Consider the following 19,982-nt stretch of genomic DNA (forward strand, 5'->3'; position numbering starts at 1 on the left):
CAGAACCCCATCAATATGGGTATCAAATGAAAAAGGGCTTGGCTAGTAAACCACAGTTATTTATGAAAAATGCAAATCCAAAATGGCCATCACCACAAAATGGCGCCATATATATTTTTTTCACAACCCCATCAATGTGGGTATCAAATGAAAGGGCTTGACTAGTAGAATACGGTTATTTATGAAAAATGCAAATCTAAGATGGCGGCCACTACAAAATGGCGGATTACCTATTTTCTTAGAACTCCATCTATATGGATATCAAATGAAAAGGCTTGACTAGTAGAACACAGTTATTCATGAAAAATGCCCAAAAATGTATCAAAAGAAAGTTCTCGGCTAGTAGAACATAGCAGATAATGAAAAACCCAATTTCAAGATGGTCACAGTCCCCAAACAACTAATTACTTTTTGAATGGTTTCATTCGGCTTGACCTGTTTCTATGTATGTTTAAATGTTTGTTGGGTTGTCCCACATTAATAGAAAATTGACCCCGTTCCTGTTGAATAATTGATCTGAAATTTGAAACATTCATACAATTCTACTGTCATTATAAAACTGCGTATTCCATGACCTTGAAAAATTCAATTTGGCCACCACAAAAAAAATGGCTGAATGGCTTGATTTGGACAATACACTACACTGTGAACAACATAAATTCGAAAAGGTCGCCGCCACAAAACGGTTGACTATGCATTTTTTGCAATCCCCTCAATATTGGTATCAAATGAAATGATTTGACTAATAGAACACAGTACAAGTCGGACTCGATTATATACAGACACGATTATATGTGATTCGATTATATACAGTTTGGAAATTTTTTTTTTTTATATTTCAAATATGACTTATTTAATGAAGAAATGTAACCTTTCAACGTTAAGTTGAAGTTTAGGTGGCTATTACATGTACAGTCGGGTAAAAATCGTGATTTTTGAAGATTTTGCTTGAATTTTTACCAGGAATTGTTTATATGGATATTACAGCCAAATTAAGAAAGATAGAAGATGTGCGCCAAAGCACAAATTATGGAGCGGTTAAAGAACTTCATTTTAATTGATAGAAACAATCTAGTTAAATATAAATTTTTAGAATAAAATTAATAATAACACATTAAAAATTATTAACTTTTAAGTGTTTCACTTCCAAAATGATATTAAAATTCACTAATTTAGTTGTTCCACTACTATATCCTGTACTAAATTTTCTCATCTTTCAAATGAAAGCATCAGAATCGTCTTCCGTAGCGTACTTTTTAATGTAGAGCCAGTATGAAGCAACAGAGTCCGGAACAAAAAAAAAGTTCTGTAACTCTGTCATTGATGAAATTCGATCATATGCGTAGGAGGATTTTTTTCACCAAATATGATCGTCTATCACCTCCTGAGAGAATCTGGATAAATTATTTTTTTTCATGTGAGAAAGGTGTTTTCTGACTTTAAGGGGATGAATCAAAAATCAAATTCCTCTTTTATTTTCAAAAAACGAAAAATACATGCAAAAAAAAACAAATAAAGAAAAAAAAATGTTTTGACTCGATTATCCGGAGGATTCGATTATCCGGAGTGAAAAAAAAAATCAATACTCCGGATAATCGAGTCCGACCTGTATCAGTATTGACAGCTTAGCAAACCCAAGCCTAACCCTAGCCGATATCTTAGGCTAGAATTAGGCAATGATAATATCTACTAAAGAAGAATATTATTTGAAAATAAGAAGGATAGTAATTGAATGGCCACTACGGAATAGAGAGTGAAAAGGAGTGACACAAGGAATATTCACAAGAGGAAAAGTAATGAAAAAGGGAAATGATAATATGAGTACAATAATTAATATAAAATCATAAGACTACGACATGAGTCAAGAAAATAGAACGAAGATGAATAGTTGGAAGGCTAGCTAGAAAAATAAAAAAATCATAATTCAAATAAATGAAATAAATACTAGAAGAGCGGGAAGACAATTAAGGATTAAGACTGAAATGAAACAGTGAACATACAACAATCGATAGTTGTAATATTATTGGAATAGGAATAACAAAAGTAATACCAGAGACAAATTGACAAGTGCATTGTTACATATAGCACATAGTTGCTGTCACAAATGCAACACTGAATTAAAGAACATTACGATTGTAGTTGCAAGTTTTTGTGGAAATAAACGAATGATACAGCCACGAAAAAAACAACAATTGGGGAATTTGTACGAAATTAATTTTTGCTACTTGCATTTAGAAATACAATCGTTGGATTTACGCCAATTTCAAACAGAATTTTCGAACATTTTGCTTTTGTTTTAGATGAGCCATTGAAAAAAATATACGCAAATGAAATCACTCGAGAAAAACAATTTCCTAGACGAAAAGAGGTTCTCGGAAAATAAAAAAAAATACGTCACGCCATGAAATATATACATTCGAGAAATTATGTTCATATTGCACATAATTTTGAAGAATTTGATTTCGGAGATAAATAGGAAAAGGTTGTTCAACGCTTTCTTCCAATGTGCGTTTCCTCTACGAGACATTTACTTCGATATTCTTATCTTGAAATACTCGGGCAAATGGAACATTCACAAAGAAGCTAAAAATGAGAATTCGAGAAAGAGATTTTTCAAAATTTGGTGGTGTAAACTTCTCAGATTTTCTCTTTTTTTTTATTTGGCCTAGTTTCCAACACATATTCTTTGTTAATGATTAAGTGTACAAGTATGACTTTTTCCAAAAAAAAAGCATAAGTTTGAAACTTAAAACTCACTTTGAAGTAATCCAGTATCAAGCCAAATATAGAATTCTTCATGCGATCGGCAGTGCTCTTGAGAAAGGGAATTTTATTAGCAAATCCATGAACATGTGGTCTGGCCTTGTCATGTTCTAAAATTGTCTTGTCGTGTCTATTCTCTCATTTCGGTCGTATTTTTTCATCACAGTTCTGTTCAAATGTATTAGTTGTATTCGGTATCGTTCACCGTTAATAGTTTCAGTGCTTCCAATTGTGTGTCTTGAATTTTTATTTCGAACCTCATATTGCAGTTCAAATATGTGATTGATCCACAATTGATTGCATTGGCTAAAATTTCGTTTAACTCCCAAAAGTTATACGAAATGGCTCTAGGAATAATTTTTCGACATCGGATCCAGTGATTCACACATTTCTAGATCTTAAATAATGCGCAAAATATCCCTAGCACCATGCATCATCTCTCGCTTTCTCAAACCATCAAATCCACAACACCCCTGGGAGAATGGCTCACCCTTCGACAAATGCATTTTCGCTTCCAGCTTGCACACTTTCCAAAACCGGTAACGCACATTTCGCCACTTTCTTCTTCTTTCTTCTTCAATGGCACTAACGTTCCTAGAGGAACTTCGCCGTCTCAACGTAGTATTACTTGCGTCATTTTTATTAGTACTTAGTTGAGATTTCTATGCCAAATAACACGCCTTGAATGCATTCTGAGTGGCAAGCTCTAGAATAGGGTGATGACAGTGCAAGTCGGAGGAAATTTCTTTGACGAAAAATTCCCCCGACCAGAACGGGAATCGAACCCGAACACCCGGCATGTTAGTTATGACGCTAACCACTCGGCCAAGGGAGCACAATTTCGCCACTTTCCAATCTCCGATTCCGACCCCCGGAGGCAGGATCACTCTTCCGAAATTCCAATTTGAATATTCAGCGGAAAGGGGATGGTGATCCTGAAGCAAAACTCAACGACACCCCTTCTCATTGCAGGAAATTTTCACTCTGCCTACCTAAAAATCCCATATCTGGTTCTATTCCCCCGCCCACCGCCACTGCACTCTTCCCAGGGGCCATTTCGTTATATCCACTATGCATCTATGCATCGGTTCCCCTTAACCATTTATCACCCTGTTCTGCATTACACCCCGTTTCGTACGGGACCGAGAAAAAGGGACGACCAAAAGTAAATAAAGTGACATACTCACACACACGCACAAACCCTGCAGGACAAAACCCTGGAAGCCAAACACAACAAGGAGGGGGAAACGCACTCACTCTGTGCGAGCTTACTTTTTCCGGCCATTGCACACAGTACCAATCGCGTGGAGTGAAAATGCAATAAAATCTGACACTTTTACGCCCCTTTCGACCGAAAATTTGGTCGCGATGCGATGTCAATGCCGCGTCGTTGTTGGGAAGATTCCATTTTTGTTTTTTGTTTGTTTGTTTGTCTGTCTGCCGAACTAAGAAAGTGTAGTCGTCCCTGAAGGCGTCGACTCCTTGAACTAGAAAGGAACTGGAGTGTGAAGGTGCACAGGCAATGGCAACGCAACCAAGCGCAAGCAATCGCATTTTTTTTTTCATTAATGATCGTCGTTGGACAAGCGGAAATCGAAGCTCGAGCGAGAAAATAGAAATGAAACTCTCTAAACAAGGAGAGAATTCGCCAAGCAAAGCAAAGCTGTGTGGTGGAACAGAAAGGTTTTCTTCAAGGACTTTGAGCAAGTTTCTCTCCGCGCGCTATTATCGGACCGGCTCTGTTTTTGCTTCATTTTATTTCAGTAATTTCCGATTCGAGAAGTCTGTATAGGTATTTGTGTGATCAATTAATATTTTTTTCTGCCATGGGGGGAGGGGGGCTTGTTTCGCTGTGGTGAAAGAAACATTTATTTGTTTCAAACAGTTTCTCTTCGTGGTTTGGTGCACTTTTGATTCGGCCCAGTTTATTGGACTTTCAAGAACAAAGAATTGCTTCGCGTCGCTGCGCTCCAGACGTGTTAATTCGCAAACTGTGTGTATGCATGTATGCCTGTTGTTTTCGATTCGAAATTGTTTCATTTATCGGTCTGGGCAAATTTGGTTTGTTTGCTTTCATTCTCCCAGGGGAAATTGATTTATTGTTTGCGAAAGATGAGTAAGTTCTTGGATATGACTAGTCTGTGTCTGAACACTCAAGACAATTCCGTAGGATTTCTGTAAATTCATCGTCTGCTTATATGTTAAGCTACATTTTATTCAAGGCTAGGAAGATTTGATCCCACGAGTATCCTTAATCTTGTAAGATGGTCCCTCCCGGTATGATGACCAACTCGAGTAGTCGTCGAGTTGTTCTGAATTATTGTCATTGACTGGGTTAGAATATCGATATTTCAACTTCTCATATTTCATCTGCCTTCATTGGGTTCACCGCTATATTTCAGAGCCCTTTAACAGTTTATTTATTGCAAATGATTTCCAAAAATCAATACGATTCATTTTTCAATGCAGGACTCCTTAAAGGTGCTAAGAGTACCGTTTTGTCTCATATTCCGAACACTCCATTTTTAAAAGTAAATTTACTAACCTTCTAACCTTCTTGAATAATGAAAACACAAATATTCTTTGAGATATAGGCTTCATTTTGACATCATTTACAGGTATCGATACAGCCTGTGATTCATAATATTAGATATTTGCAAAAAAGTGACAGACAAAACCAATGATAAAATGTTTGCGTTAGCAAATTCCGTAAAAAACAAGCATGGTTCATTTTTCAGATTTTGTATTTTTTTTTTTTTTCTGTTTTATAGTGACTTTCAACTCATTTGGCTGGTTCGTCACTTCTACTTCCATTTTTGGAAGAATGTCGGGAGTGAGAATTGAACTCGTGACCTTTAGCGTGAGAGGCATGGATGTTACCACTACGCCAGATCGCCTCCGCAGATTTTGTAGTTGTTTCAACTATGTTGTTTGTTGTATTCATTTTAAGTGCTAGAGAATGTATGAACCTACAATAAATGGGTGGAAAAAATATTTTATGCAGAAATCTTCATTAAAATTAATATTGAAGTAGTGTTCGGAATTTGAATCAAATTTCTATGCTTGATTCAAATTCCGAACACTTCATTTTCAAATGTAAATTTACTGAATTTTAATTTTATAAATAATTGAATAATCAAAACCCCGAAATTCTTTCGGTTATAGCCTTTATTTTAACATCATTTACAGGTATCGATACAGCCTATAATTTATAATATTAGGCATTTGCAAAAAGGTGACAGTCAAAACCAACAATAAAATGTTTGCGTTAGCAAATTCTGTAAAAGCGAGCATCGTTAATTTTTCAGTTTTATTAGTTTTTTCAACTATTTTGTTTATTGTTTTCATGTTGAGTGCTACAAATGGCAAGAATCTACAATAAATGGATGAAATAAAATGATACTTTATGCAGAAATCTTCATTAGACTTAGTGTTCGGAATATGAATCAAGTTTCTACACATGATTCAAATTGCGAACACTTCATTTTTGAATGTGAATTTACTGAACTTTTGACGTTTTCTGGGTTATAGACTTCATTTTAACACCATTTACAGGTATCGATACCGATATAGCGCCCTTGGTCCCGAAACCATGTAAACTATAAGACACAAATATAATCAATAATTACAAAAGCAAAACCCATTTTTTTGCGAGCATAATATTTCTCCAAAAAAGACTAACTAATTGACTTTAATTTGATATATCGATCATATGCATCGGTTCAGTAGTTTGAAAGTTATGATTTTTTTTTAAGTTGCATTTTTGCTGTTCGGATTTCGAGACAAAAGTGTTCGGAACAAAAAATGTGTTCGGAATTTGAGACAAAGGTGATTAAACATATTTCCAGTTTTTCACCATGAATATGTATTTGTGAATCAATTTTATTGTAGTCAAATGAAGAAAAGGCTCTATATCGGAATATGAGACAAAACTGTACTAAGGAAACAGTTAGCTATAGTTTCGCGATAAATGGATAATACTAATAAACCTTTAATGATTCCTGGAATCACTTCGACACTTCGTGAAAAACTTCTAGAAATAAAAACAATTCGATCCAAGACAATTAAGACAATAAAACAAATGTTTTTTCTTCGTACGTATAACTCATCAACACAGGAGAATGGTCAGATTTGAGCTGTCTTCATTTCGTCGTGTTCGGCTCCGCTCAAATTGAAATGATAGAATAAATAGGAAAATATTGAAAAAGCGAAATTTGAAAAAAATCGACCCGTGTGCAAAGTGGATAAACATTTCAACGTATTAGTTCATTTCGATATTTTTGTTCAATTCTGCAAGAAAACACAGCCGGAAAACGCGCTTAAATTATGACAATTCATAAAACTGTTACAGCGCGCAAGATAATGGATTTTCAGGTGGAATAATATGCTGATATCAAGTTCACGAGGATTTAAAATGCAGTTAAACGGCTATTTAACCCTAGAAATGCTGAATAAGTGCCATAATAGGGCTATAAGTTAATGATTATGGTTACTTAGGCTGTCTCCGACAAACATTCTGCCCATGTACTGCGAAAATAATAGTACACCTATCCCTCGATTTACACTGAAGATAGGTTCCCAATCAAACCTTGTAGAATGAAATCTCCGATTTTGCTTTTGGGGTCAAATGACCAATTATAAACTTTAAGTCAAAATTTTCTTGCAAATTACATTGTCGTAACATCATTTGCCTACACTACTTTTCCTAACATTTCCTAACATCGAATCTATTTTTCAGTGTTTACTTTTGTCTTGTTATTTTTTTTTACTAAGAAATATATGTAACCTGCTCTAACTACAGTAACGGGTCATTGCAAACATTTATATTATATCAGAAAGATTTGTATGTGTGGTTGTGATACAAAACTACTGCATTACATATTTTTTCCAATTCCTTTATATTTTTTGTTGCATTTGTGAATGAATAGTGGTGAATGATCAAAATTAATTGTATTGCTCACTATCCAAGCGAGCTAACAGTAACCATTTCAAGCTACAGTGCTATTTTGCGTGTCAAAAATTGCAATTTCAATATTTTGCTAATAATTGTTATCCCAAAATGTCGAAATATACAGGAGAAATATGGACAAAAATATATAAATCGAGTCATTGTTCACTAACTATTTATGAAGGGTCATTTGACCCACTGTGGTAGGAATAGGTACACATGAAACATCGGTAGGTTTAGTGTTAAGTAGAACAATTATAAAAATCTACTTATGGAATTCATTATGGATTCTGGATACAAATAAACGAAGAATTCTTCAAGAAACTAAAGTGCAATAAGTTTATTCGCTATCGTCACTTTAAGAAACTACCAGTATTTTTATTCTGATTAGTAAAAAGTCATCCTTATCACTTGAGCGTTCCTGATGCGATTCTGGTTCAACGGTCGACGAATTCGGGCGTAGATTTGTTTTGCTTTATTTATCATTAATGTAATAAAGAGATCTCCAGCCGAAAGCCGATGATATAACTTTCCCTTACTTTTCATTTTTGCTAGTAAATTGACAACTTGCCAGTTCTGGAACATAAAATCGCACTCGTAGTCAAAACTATGATCCTAGTTTACTTGCTTACATATGAATTACATATATAAATCTTTCAAGTTTTTCATAAGTTGTTATTTCATATACCGTGTAAAAGCGAAATCGTGTAAAACCGGTACCGTGTAAATGGGGGGATAGGTGTATTTCACATCGTGAACCGGAAGAAAAAAAAGTTGTCAGAGTGCAATCTACAGTTTCTAGTGTCATAAAACGGATCGAAGAACGTTTTTCAACTGTAAGGGAAGATGTGGAAAAAATACCGTCTTTATAATACTATAAAACATTACCAGCGGGTCACGGAAACCAATCTTCTCGGGAAGAGATGTGGCATAAAACCAGAATCTACGCAAATGTTTCGTACTGAAAATCAAAAAAAAAAAGAAGCTAAATTTTGTACGTTTAAGAATCAGATGGAACCAAAAGCTGTATCCGGAAGTTGTATACTCAAATGTTGTCCAAACACACTGATTGGATGATGAGACATATGCGAAGGCGAACTTTAAGCAGATTCCGGATTCCGGGATACAACATTTCGCTGCCAGACAAGCTTTGAGTACCATAGAACCTCAGGGAACAGATATTGTCGGAGTTTGCCAATAAATTCATGGTTTGGCAAGCGATTTGTTCGCTCGGAGGACGAAGCACATCTTCCATGACTATGGCATGGCATGACATGGACATACCGGTATCGTATAAAGCAAATAGTGTCGATTTGGTAACGGAACCTCCCCCAAATACACCGGAACGGCCGGCCGATTGAGAAGTAAGGGAGCATGATGTTGCTTCCTTTGTGTTACTGGCAAAAATGGTTTTGTCATGCAGTAAGTTCCACGAAAAACGGATTTTCCCGAAAAAAAAATGCTCCGATTTTTTCAAACCTTACTTGTTATATTCTTCTCAAGAAACTTATTTTACTGATTTTTACGAATGTAATCCTTCTTAGTAATTTACATCGTTTTAATGAAAATTATTTATGTAAACTTGGAAACATTAACGAATATCTCATTTTAAACAAACCTTCAATTTATTTTTTATGGCTTTCGAGAAAATGAAGGATTGAAGACAATTCTCAAAAATTAAAAATTATATTCAACAAAATACTTCAAATATCTCATGTTGAACTTTACCTCAATTTTCCTCAAGTGGGCCGTTGGAGTCGTTTATTTTAGGATAGGCTAAATCCAGTGAATTTAAAGCTCGCGTTGGTCACACTCTTAAATTAGTTTTCTTGGTGCCCAAACTCATGGAATTTTACTAATCATTTCCGAATATTGTAGTGTTATGTGGACACAACGCTTTCCTTCGTAATCATTAAGTACATATTGAATATTCCCTGAGAATTTCTGCAATTACAGCCAAGAAATAAACCAATACTCAAAAAAAAGGAGCTGTTCATAATTATCCGTAACTATTAGGTGGCAAGGGATAATGAAAATAAATGAGTCTTGTATGCGTTGAGAAAATAAAATAAATATCGGAAAAGTGTTCACATTAATTTATGCAATTCCTTCGAAAGACGCTTATCAAAGTCCAGAAAAAAAACTGTTTCCCAATATCTAAGAATCTCACGACTCGTAGTTCTTTTCGAATGGTCAGACAATGGATAAATGATATCGCCAGGATGTTATGAAGCGTCTATGGGAGAGTGTTTGGGAATCATTTGTTTGAAAGATACTGCAGAACTGGTTCTGTTTGTGAAGAACGATTTGGTTGTGCGCAATAGACGATCGCTCAATAGCATCTCGAGATTCAGAATTGAATTTTAGCTCGATGTACCAACCAAACAAACAATTTAAAACTTTAGCGTGTTTGTTTACGAAATAAAATCATTTAGACCGGCCAATGACGTACAGAGAAACCCGTATCGTTATTTGAGCCCCACATTTGATTGATTCAACGACCCTTTTTAGCAGCGGATTTAAGTTACGAATTGCAACCACGTAAAATTGGTATTTCGAGATGTGATTTTATATATTTTCCCGAAAAAACATAATGTAACGAATAAAACTTTGTATTTAGTCTGATAAAGGAGATAGCCAATTTGGATTAAAAAGAGATACCAAAACTCTATCGAAAAAACGATCAGAAACATCGAGATGAAGACATAATCCTATGACTATGAATTTATATATATTTAAATTATTCCCTTCGTAAGCTACAATCCCCGAGTGGCTTTCTTGGACTCAGCTGGTGATCCGAATCAAAGTTTTGACACATATTCAACTACTAGTCACTACTAGTATATAACTAAAAAATCTCTTTGAACTTTCCGATAGAAATACCTTGAACACAGTGTAGAAAAACGTTTCAATGGAAAATACGAATACGAATACGAATCGTTGGAGATATCCGTGAACACAGTTTGGATGGTATCTATCAATCCCCAAAGTGCATGTACAGCTCGTGAACACTGATGCAGGGTGAACACTCATTGCCATAAACAGCTTTTGTCAAATGAGTTTTCAAAAGAAATAATGGTGAACACTTATCCGAAATTTATTTTTATTTCTTAACGCATACACAACTCATTTATATTCATTATCCCTTGCCACCTAATAATTACGGATAATTATGAACAGCTCTTATTTTTTGAGTATGGTTTATTTTTTAGCCTTAATTGCAGAAATTCTCAGGGAATATTGAACATGTACGTAATGTTTACGAAGGAAAGCGTTTTGTCCACATATCACTACACTATTCGGAAATATATAATATTATATTAATATTTTTGAATCGAAAAATGGGAAATCAAATACAAACTGGAAATGATTAGTAACATTCCATGAGTTTGGGCACCAAGAAAACTAATTTTAGAGTGTGATTTATTATTGGTTGGATCCTTGGAGGAGGAAGACAGCTCTCGGAGAAAAGTGAAAACACTTTATTGATTTTGTGACGTGACAACACTTCATGAATTTCGTTTTGCGACTGTAACTGTAAAATAATTCCTAAATAATGATTCATGTAGGAAATTCTCTCAATTTTGCTTTAAAAACGTTTACTTTTCGGGAATTATGAAATGAAATGTGTCATTATTTAAATTTTTGTTTTTGATTTGCATTCCAACGAACATGTGACGGGAACGGTAAGAAGGGAATGATGACTGAGAGAAGACAATGCGATTACAAAGGGTTAAAATGGAAGAAAACGTGATCTATGAAAGTTCTACTGCTCCTAGGAATCCTAGTGGCTACAAAAGCAACCTATTTCTGACTGTATAAATGAAATGATTGTTTCAATTGCTTCGAATTGTGCACGTTGATACAATCGGTGTTAAAATCACCATAAAAAATTTTTCATGAAACTCTCCCACCAGTTTTACAAAATTTCTAAGAAAAACCCGCTGATCACTAAAACTGTAACGGGGCGTAATATAAAAATTTACCATTTGCATAAAGTTTGATTCTGTTCAAATCCGAAATCATTGTTCATTTTAGAGCAGCGATCGTAGTAGGCGTATTTGAAATCTTTTGACAGCAAATTGATTGGAAAACCTGTATCTTTCAATGGTAAAAATTTCACGTTGATCCGCTTTGTTTTGAAAAATTTGTGCAGAGGACACCCACATTGATCAGGTACTAAAATCGCGAAATCACTGGAAGTGATCAAATCGATCGTGTATGATGCGTTGAATTTTTTTTTTTAATTTCTTTCAAGATAAAGATGATGATGGCCCACCTCATATCCCTACTGAGGTTTTAACAGGCCGATTTATCCAACATATAATATTTATGTTTAACCAAATTAAGAGACCAGTATTATATAACATAAATCAAAGCGAACTGACTCTGTTGCAGACATGAATTTCTATTCATCGAACATTATAAGTAGGAAAAGCAGTGGCCGTATCGACATTAACATAATAATAATTTCAACTTCAGGCCCAAAGTTTTTTCAAGGAATGTCAAGAAAATTTCCAACCCGGGAAGATCCTTGACAGATTGAACCCAATGTCTAAAAGTGTCTACTTTGAACATGATAGAGATCTGCCACAATTCAGAAATACTCGATATAACCATCCTATAAAACATAGTTTAAGACAACTCTGAATGAGCTCGTTGTAAAGGTGGAATTTCACATTAAAAAAAATCTTTTGCTGTTTTTTGGTTATTTCATTCAGTTGTGAGTTACAGGGTGTTAACAATGGAACTCAACAAAGAGAAAATTCGGTACATTTTACACTTTTTCTTTTTATAAATGCGAAAATGCAAGCCAGGCCGCTGAAATTGTGAATAATGTTTATGGTACCGATACTGCAACATGCATTCTTGCATTTCAAAATTTTCAGAGCGATAAGAAATTGGAGAGAGATTGTAAAAGAGAAGATTGTAAAAATCTATTGCTAGAATTTTAGCCAATATGGACCAAGACCTCTATGATAGACATTACGAAGCTACCTTCAGAATGGCAACAAATTTTCCAGTAAAACGGTGCATATTTGAACCAAATCGGACAATCCGAAGCATATTAAAAATAGTTTAGAATTTCACCCAAAAATAACGGATTACTTTCTCCCCAACCTAATATATTCCGCGCGAATATTCCAATCATTTTCCCAATTTGTTCTAATGAACTTTCGGTACTTTTTATCTCTTTTGTGTTTGACACGCAGCAGTTCAAAAGTGTACTAACTGTTCGAACTTCTTAAATCAATTTATTTTTCAATAACTCATTGATTTGTACACTCTTTCAAAATATTAGTCAGAACAGCTGCTCTATTGTTCAGATGTCCCGTCATTGCTACGAAATCCAGGCTTGCCGAAACAAGTTGAGACATGGCTTCGTTCGAATATCTTATTTTGATTTTGGCCTCTGCAGTAGAGGAATTTGAAACACGTGATCAATGAAAATTCCACTATATTTAGAGATTCTAGAAGCTTCGAAAATAGATTGTTTTAGGTTAAAATATTGTGATAATTGATTCGAATTCTGCACATTAAGCCAATCAATGATACAATCACCAGCAATTACATTTAAATGACTGCAGTCAACAACATTTTCCCATCAGTTTTCTGAAATTTCTAACAAATGCTGGTCACTTGAACTTGGGGAGTGATATATCTCTACATATATAAAAATGTTCTGTTCGTTTGTGTACGCGTCAAAAACTCGAAAAGTACGGAACCGATTGAACTCAAAGTTGGACATAATATACAATCCACTCCAAGGAGTGTTGTTACGGCATGAGCTTCTGATGAAAATCGACTATTCAGTAATGAATATGTGTTCTATGTGATGGAAACATATTTTTTCCACATGTTTTCAATTTTTTTCCATGTAACCACAAAGTGCCACAGCAAAGCGTGGCAGGGTACAGCTAGTAATTCCATAATTTCCCATCTGCTTGCTCTTTCCACTGAAACAGCTGATAACCAAATATTTTCCACAGCTTCGTTTACACGAATGTACAATAATTTTGAATGCATAAGCCTCCCGAAAATGCAAAAAAAAACATTTTTCGACTTTTCAGAGTAGAATTCCCCCTTAAGGGGGTATTCTAGTGTAGAGACACGAATTTCGGACGTTTTTTCGAACTCCGTAAAAATAAAACAAAGAATATTTTTACTATCCATTATATCATTATTCGTTTATCTATCTTTCAACAATAAAACAAAAATAGGACGGAAAAAAAATATTCATAATTAGAATAGTTACATGCTGGTGAAGTGAGGGTGTTCAAAAAAAAGTTGTGCCATGGCGTACACGATTCCAGTCCTTCTGGTTATCTGAAACAAAAAAATCGAACAGATTCTGAATCAGTAAAGATGTCGCTATGGCATGAACCTCGGACAAGTCAAAAACATGGGTTTTAACAAAATGGCGGCCGTTTGAAAACAAAAATGCTGTTTAAAACGTTTTTTTTTGCGTTTACCGATTTTTTTAAAATAGTAAAATAAAAAAGTTATAATTTTTTATTGGTTCATGCGATAGAGAGATGTATGCAGATTATTTTCATATAAATTTGACATAAATCGGTTCAGTAGAACTTGAGATATCGTGTACGCCAGTTAGAAAAAAACTAGTTCCGAGAGAAACGCGTTTGAAGTTCATTGTGATGGCCGTAACAGGTTAGATACCACATCACTAAGATGGCTCTAACTAGGTAAATAATAGGATTTTCGATAAGTCCTTTCTAGAGTATATTCTTGAATGCCTAAACTACAGAAATATGGTAAAAAAAAATTTCGATTTTTTCAGATTTCTAGACTAGAATACCCCCTTAAGTTAGAAAAACATTGTAGAAAATTTAGTATCATAGGCTTTATAATTTGAAAAAATCACATTACATAATCGGAAAACGTTCATTCTTGAAATAGTTTAGATACGAAAACTACACTAAACGTTGGCTTCGAAGAAAAAAAAATCAAAATTTCGGCCATGGCTTCAGGTTTTTAAACACCAAATATAGTGCAAATCAATGGAATGATTTTTGAGTAATTATTTCTTTCAATTTATATTTTTCCGAAAGCTTCATTCGTCCGCCAGAACATGTTTTCAGACAGTTCTTTTTTGTAAAACCATAGGTTTCCGAGATACAATTTTTTAAGAGAAGTTCATGTTAAAATACATACGCCTTTTTAAAAAACTACTTTTAAGAAATGAAATCAAACTACCAATGAAAAATACTCCGTCTCCTTAATCGAATGCGTTTCCGACGTTTCATTCAAATGAAAAATAGTGAAACAAAATTTCGCACGTGTAATTCTATTAATTCTGGACAAAAATGTTCTATACTCTACAATGCATTTCCAGCTTCCCAGATATTCAAGAATTGGTCTCCAAGAAATTTGGTCTTTCTCACAACAAAGCGATACGCACTTGATTGAATAAACGATTCCAATGGTTTACTTTCGAAAAACTGAAGTATTTAGTCACACAGCCATGAGGCTGTCAATATGTGTGAATCGGCCTTTGTTATCATTCGAAAATATTTGTTCTGGGTACAACACGCTCAACTTTCTGCGACATTTTCAACACTTTGGAACAGCTCCAAACAAACAAAGCTCCTTGCTTGAAGTGCCGACGGAACTGTTTCCCAATCACTATTTCCACCTGGAGCGCTCGATAAAAGTTACTGAAATTCGTACAGTATTGAACACGATCTATTCTTTTTGAAAGTTTTTTCCGGTTCCCCAGGAAATCCACTATCGAAATACAATCTGCAAGTGCAGACTGTTGACACCACGAAAAGGAAACATGAATGGTTTTGGGAGGTAAATGTTCAAACGTTAGGAAACTTCAATTTGCTAAATAATGCTCTATACTTCCTGATACTAATGTTACAGGAAAATGACACACAGACCCAAAATCAAGTTAGCTAACATTCAAATCTAGATTTCGCCCAACTCTCGTCCGAAGCTTTCTCTTCGAACCGTCAAGGAAAACAACAACTGGCCGTTCTTGAAACCACGCAAAAACCAAATCGCCATACGGCAGTAGCGAGCGAGCGATCGCGTAGAACAAGAACTGTTTCGCGATCGCGATCGCATTTGGCAGCACACAGAACACGGCAAAATATGATGGTAGCAGCAGAATTGGAGCCATTCAAGGAGCACAGGGCGCCAGAGAAACTAAAATGTTGCTACGGTAGCCAGCCAATACCGAGCTCGGAAGAATTCATATGTCAATATTTTTGTGCAATTTGAAGCTGCCTGCGGCAGCATTTCACAGCGAAGCCAATGACACCCGACGGATTTTTTTTTGTTTCTAGGGTACTGGGACCGTGTCTCACTTGAAGAACCTTACCTTAATGAGGGAGTAAAAGGGTAATCGACGGCTTCGCCGTGGTCGTCTTGTTTCCGATGATGGTCGCTCCCGATGGATGGCCTGTTGATCAACATGCGAAATCGGAGATTAGGATTTGATCACTCTATCTGCAGGCCGCTATCACGCTATCAAGAGGGCTTTTGGCGGGGCTCAGGAGAGAGTGCAAAAAGTGTGCCCCTACTAGGGATTGATCACGATGCTAGTCTCGAGCCATTACACAAACGGGAATGGATTGCGGTAGTGAAAGTGCTGCATCCGGAGTCTCCTGTCGCGTGCTGTATCATTATTCAAATCGCCACGATCCAGTTTTGTTGTTCATCCCTCTTCCCACATTCACTTCCGCCGTTCACTTTGCACGCGTTTGGATTTCCCAGCTGGCAGCACTGCTTTTGGGGAAAAACAGCCACACCAAAAGAAACTCTGAAGGTGAAAGATGTTATATAACGTTTCGTAACGATAGTAATAATAATGTGGCTGCTGCTTCTGCACGGGCCGCGTTTCGAAAGTTACAACATCGACGTCTCGGCGGCGCAAGCGATGGCTTCACGTCGGGAGATCGCAGCACGGAACGCAAAACGAAAGTAAAAGTTTATGCTTTTGGTCGACTCCGGGTCCCGGGCATATTCACTACGCAACCAAGCCAGTCTCTATTACTGCTCCATTCGCGACTTTATCATCATCGATCCATCCACACTTCGGTAATAATGCTACTCTTTTTTTGTTGTTGTTGTAAATTTTTCGTTCGTAGGCTCTTCTTTTCAGCTCTCCGCGTCCGGCTGAGTAGTTTTGCTTTAACACACTTTGCTTCGGCACTTCTTCCTCCCGAACCACACTTTCTTCACGCGGTTTCCTCTGTGCGTTGTGATTCGGTAACCTTTTTTTTCGCGTTTTTTTCCGCCCTCCTCTTGATTGCGTACTTCTTCGGCCCGCACAGTATTTTTGTGGAAAACATACGAAATAAATGATTGAAATTATTGCTTCACTTTTGCGTTTTGCTAGGGAACTTGTTTCGATTTTGCGTAACTTGTTTTCGGTTTTGTGTTGTCACTGTTGGTTCTGTCGGGTATCCCTACGGATCACTCACCAAATTGCTTGGTTACCACTGCTGTTGCCGCTTCTGCTTCTGCTTCTCCACGCATATAGTTGCTTAACTTTTCATTACCACACTTTTCCACAAACTCGTACACACACGACGGTCACTATTCCACAAATTTTCCTCCGCAATTTGGTTGTTGTTGTTTTTTGTAGTATTTTCCCCCGCAAATAACACACTAATGTTTGCACGATATCATCCACGCTATTGTTTTGCGTAACTTTGGCACAACTCCTTCACGCGTAGCCAACGATCCGTCAGTCGTCGGCGTTGACGGCAGCTTCACCACTGGCGGGAACAACAACGGGAACCACAGAAACGCTCCAGCTCGAGCCGAACGTCATTTTGATGCTGCCGCCAATATCTTATTGCACTATCAATTTTTGCCGCGGCTCCCAAAACCGCTGACAATAGGTCACACCACACGCCCGGAACCGACACACCTGTGGGATGCGCAAGTGGCGCTTCCGTTTTTGCGCAGAGAATTGTAGCTTAAGTACACACAGAACACACACACACACTCGTTTCTTGTTACCGCAGAAAAATCCAAAATTTTCACCACAAATAATTTGCGGGTTTTCGCGGCGTTCCGGATAGAGCGGAACGACTACCCCCGGAAACGATCTATCTAGCGAGAAAAACCGCGCCGCGCACAGTGGCAGCCTTAACTTCGATGCCGTCCGTTGTTGATGTTGGGTATGTACTGGGAGCGCGAAGTGTTTATGGTGCGTTTAGGGGAAGAAGGTACAAACAAACAAGCAAAAAAAACGTCGCACTTTTTCAGAGCCCGCGCGCCGCGTGTGATCACCTAACGGCTGTCTACTCTCGACTACTTTTCTGATTTCCGTAGATGAGGTAGGAGTCGACGAGTGTTCGGAAAAGAAGCGAACGAACAGCGAAAGGAGAGAGAGAAAAAAGAATTACAAAAGCTATGTTGATGGCGTTGTTGTTGTTGTTGTTGTTGGTGGTGGTGGCGTTTGGCGTTGCTGTTGCTGCTGCTGTTGATGCTGTTGTCGCTGTCGTGTGTTCGCTTTTGTGCCTTCTCTTCTATACACACGACGGTGAGTGGCAGCAGTGTTGCTTTCGGCTTTCGAACGTTGCTTGCTTACTTGCCTTCCCGTTCACAAACTGTCTCTCTTGCACACATAACCGCGCTCTCTCTCACTCCGCACAGTGCATAGTCTAGATAGGCTTTCATTCTCTCGGGATGTTTATGCCATTTGTTGGATTTGTGCACGCGCAAACACGAAATTGCACTACGAAATAGCAGTCACAGAAAGGCAAGTGAGTGGCACTGTGTGGTGGGTGGTGAAGTGGAATGTGCGCTGAGTGCGCGATGAGTTATGTTGCGTATCTCCAGTGTGAGTTCTGAGAGGGTTTGCGCTGAGCAGAATTTTGGGCGACAGTGTTGCCTATTGGGCGGCATAATTGTGCTTATCCAAATTGGGCTGTCCACATACCACGTGGTCGGAAAAAGCACGACTTTAGACTCCCCTCTACCACTCCGTAGACAAGGATGGACATTTACTATACCCCTCCCCCTGTTAACCACGCGGATAATCTTCTTCCATTTTTGCATTAGAAAATCAACGATACTGTTGAATTGCGCATATATCCCATTTTATATTTGTTTTATCTTAGGGGCTGTCCACATACCACTTGGACAGAAAAAGCAAGGTTTTAGACTCCTCCCTCCTCCTCCGAGGACAAGCGTGAACATTTTCATACCCTTACCCCCCTTATAAATAACTGATTTGCACCTAAATTCCATTTCAATTTCAATTATTTTATTTCTAATTTTACTAGCTGTACCTGCTTTATTGTGGCCTATAGTTCTTGTATGGTAGAGAAATGAGTAGCATAACAAAGCACATGCTTCATATGAATTTAATTTCGAAATACTTGTGAGTATACAATATTTTTTTTGTTTTTTCCATCAGCGAATATATAGGGTGGTGGAAAAAGAAATGTCGTATTTCTGATCGAAATTTGACGCTTTATTTAACATACTTAAAATTATCCAATTTAAGTCAAATACACCCATACCTCGCTATACGGCCGTTCTTTATACGGCATTTCGCATTTCGGCATTTCGGCCCTCTTCAATTCAGGCACGTTTTAGATTTACGGCCCAAAATGTTTCGTTATAACGGCAATAAAAAAAATCGAGGATTGGTTCAAAAAACACTTTTGTACAGAAGTGAAAAAATATTTTCGAGACAATAACTTAAGCAACATACAAATTAGGTATGTATACATACACATCCACGTAACATGAAATTGTTTCATTTTTTTATAGATTATTGTTGGTTTCTATGTATGTATGTTGTATGTATTGTATGTTTTATGTTTATGTTATGTATGTATTTTTGATTTGAATGAAATAAATTTAAATGGATTTAATTTTTGATTCAAATGGAACAAAAATAAAAAGATAAAATACATTCTGAATGATAAACCATGTTACAAATTTGCGCCGTTTTGTTCGCAAACTTGTTGCTATTTAGAAGGCAACTTCTAACTATAGATTTTGTTCATAGAACAAAATCTATAGAAAATTATATTTGATGAAAAACCATATATTTAGTTTCATGAAAACTTAACCATTATGAATTCGTTTATTTATCCTAGGTTTGAGCTATAAACGTCTATGCATAGCCCGCAACTATAAAAGTTATAGGACCATACAAAATAGCTTGGTCACTCACAGTTTACGTGAGTTATTTTAAGAATATGGATTTCAGTGAAGAAGTTCAATGATATTGATAAACAACAGTTTTTATTTAACTTAGAATGTATCGGTGGTTGTA

General features: G+C 36.5%; 1 protein-coding gene across 2 annotated transcripts in view; it reads right to left on the minus strand.

The window, feature by feature from the left end:
• LOC129764956 (transcription factor Ken 2) overlaps positions 1-18,014 on the minus strand; it is a 164,797-nt gene extending 146,783 nt beyond the window's left edge. The window contains exons 1-2 of one of the 2 annotated variants that reach the window (XM_055764647.1): positions 17,164-18,014; positions 16,059-16,139 (exon numbers count right to left, since the gene is read on the minus strand). The gene's annotated coding sequence lies outside the window, so the exon portion shown is untranslated. The remainder of the gene's footprint in view (positions 1-16,058; positions 16,140-17,163) is intronic. The other variant, XM_055764649.1, reaches the window with a different exon arrangement.
• Between the last annotated feature and the right edge of the window lie 1,968 nt (positions 18,015-19,982).

Source organism: Toxorhynchites rutilus, chromosome 2, assembly GCF_029784135.1.
Source record: "Toxorhynchites rutilus septentrionalis strain SRP chromosome 2, ASM2978413v1, whole genome shotgun sequence".
NCBI classification, from domain to species: domain Eukaryota; kingdom Metazoa; phylum Arthropoda; class Insecta; order Diptera; family Culicidae; genus Toxorhynchites; species Toxorhynchites rutilus.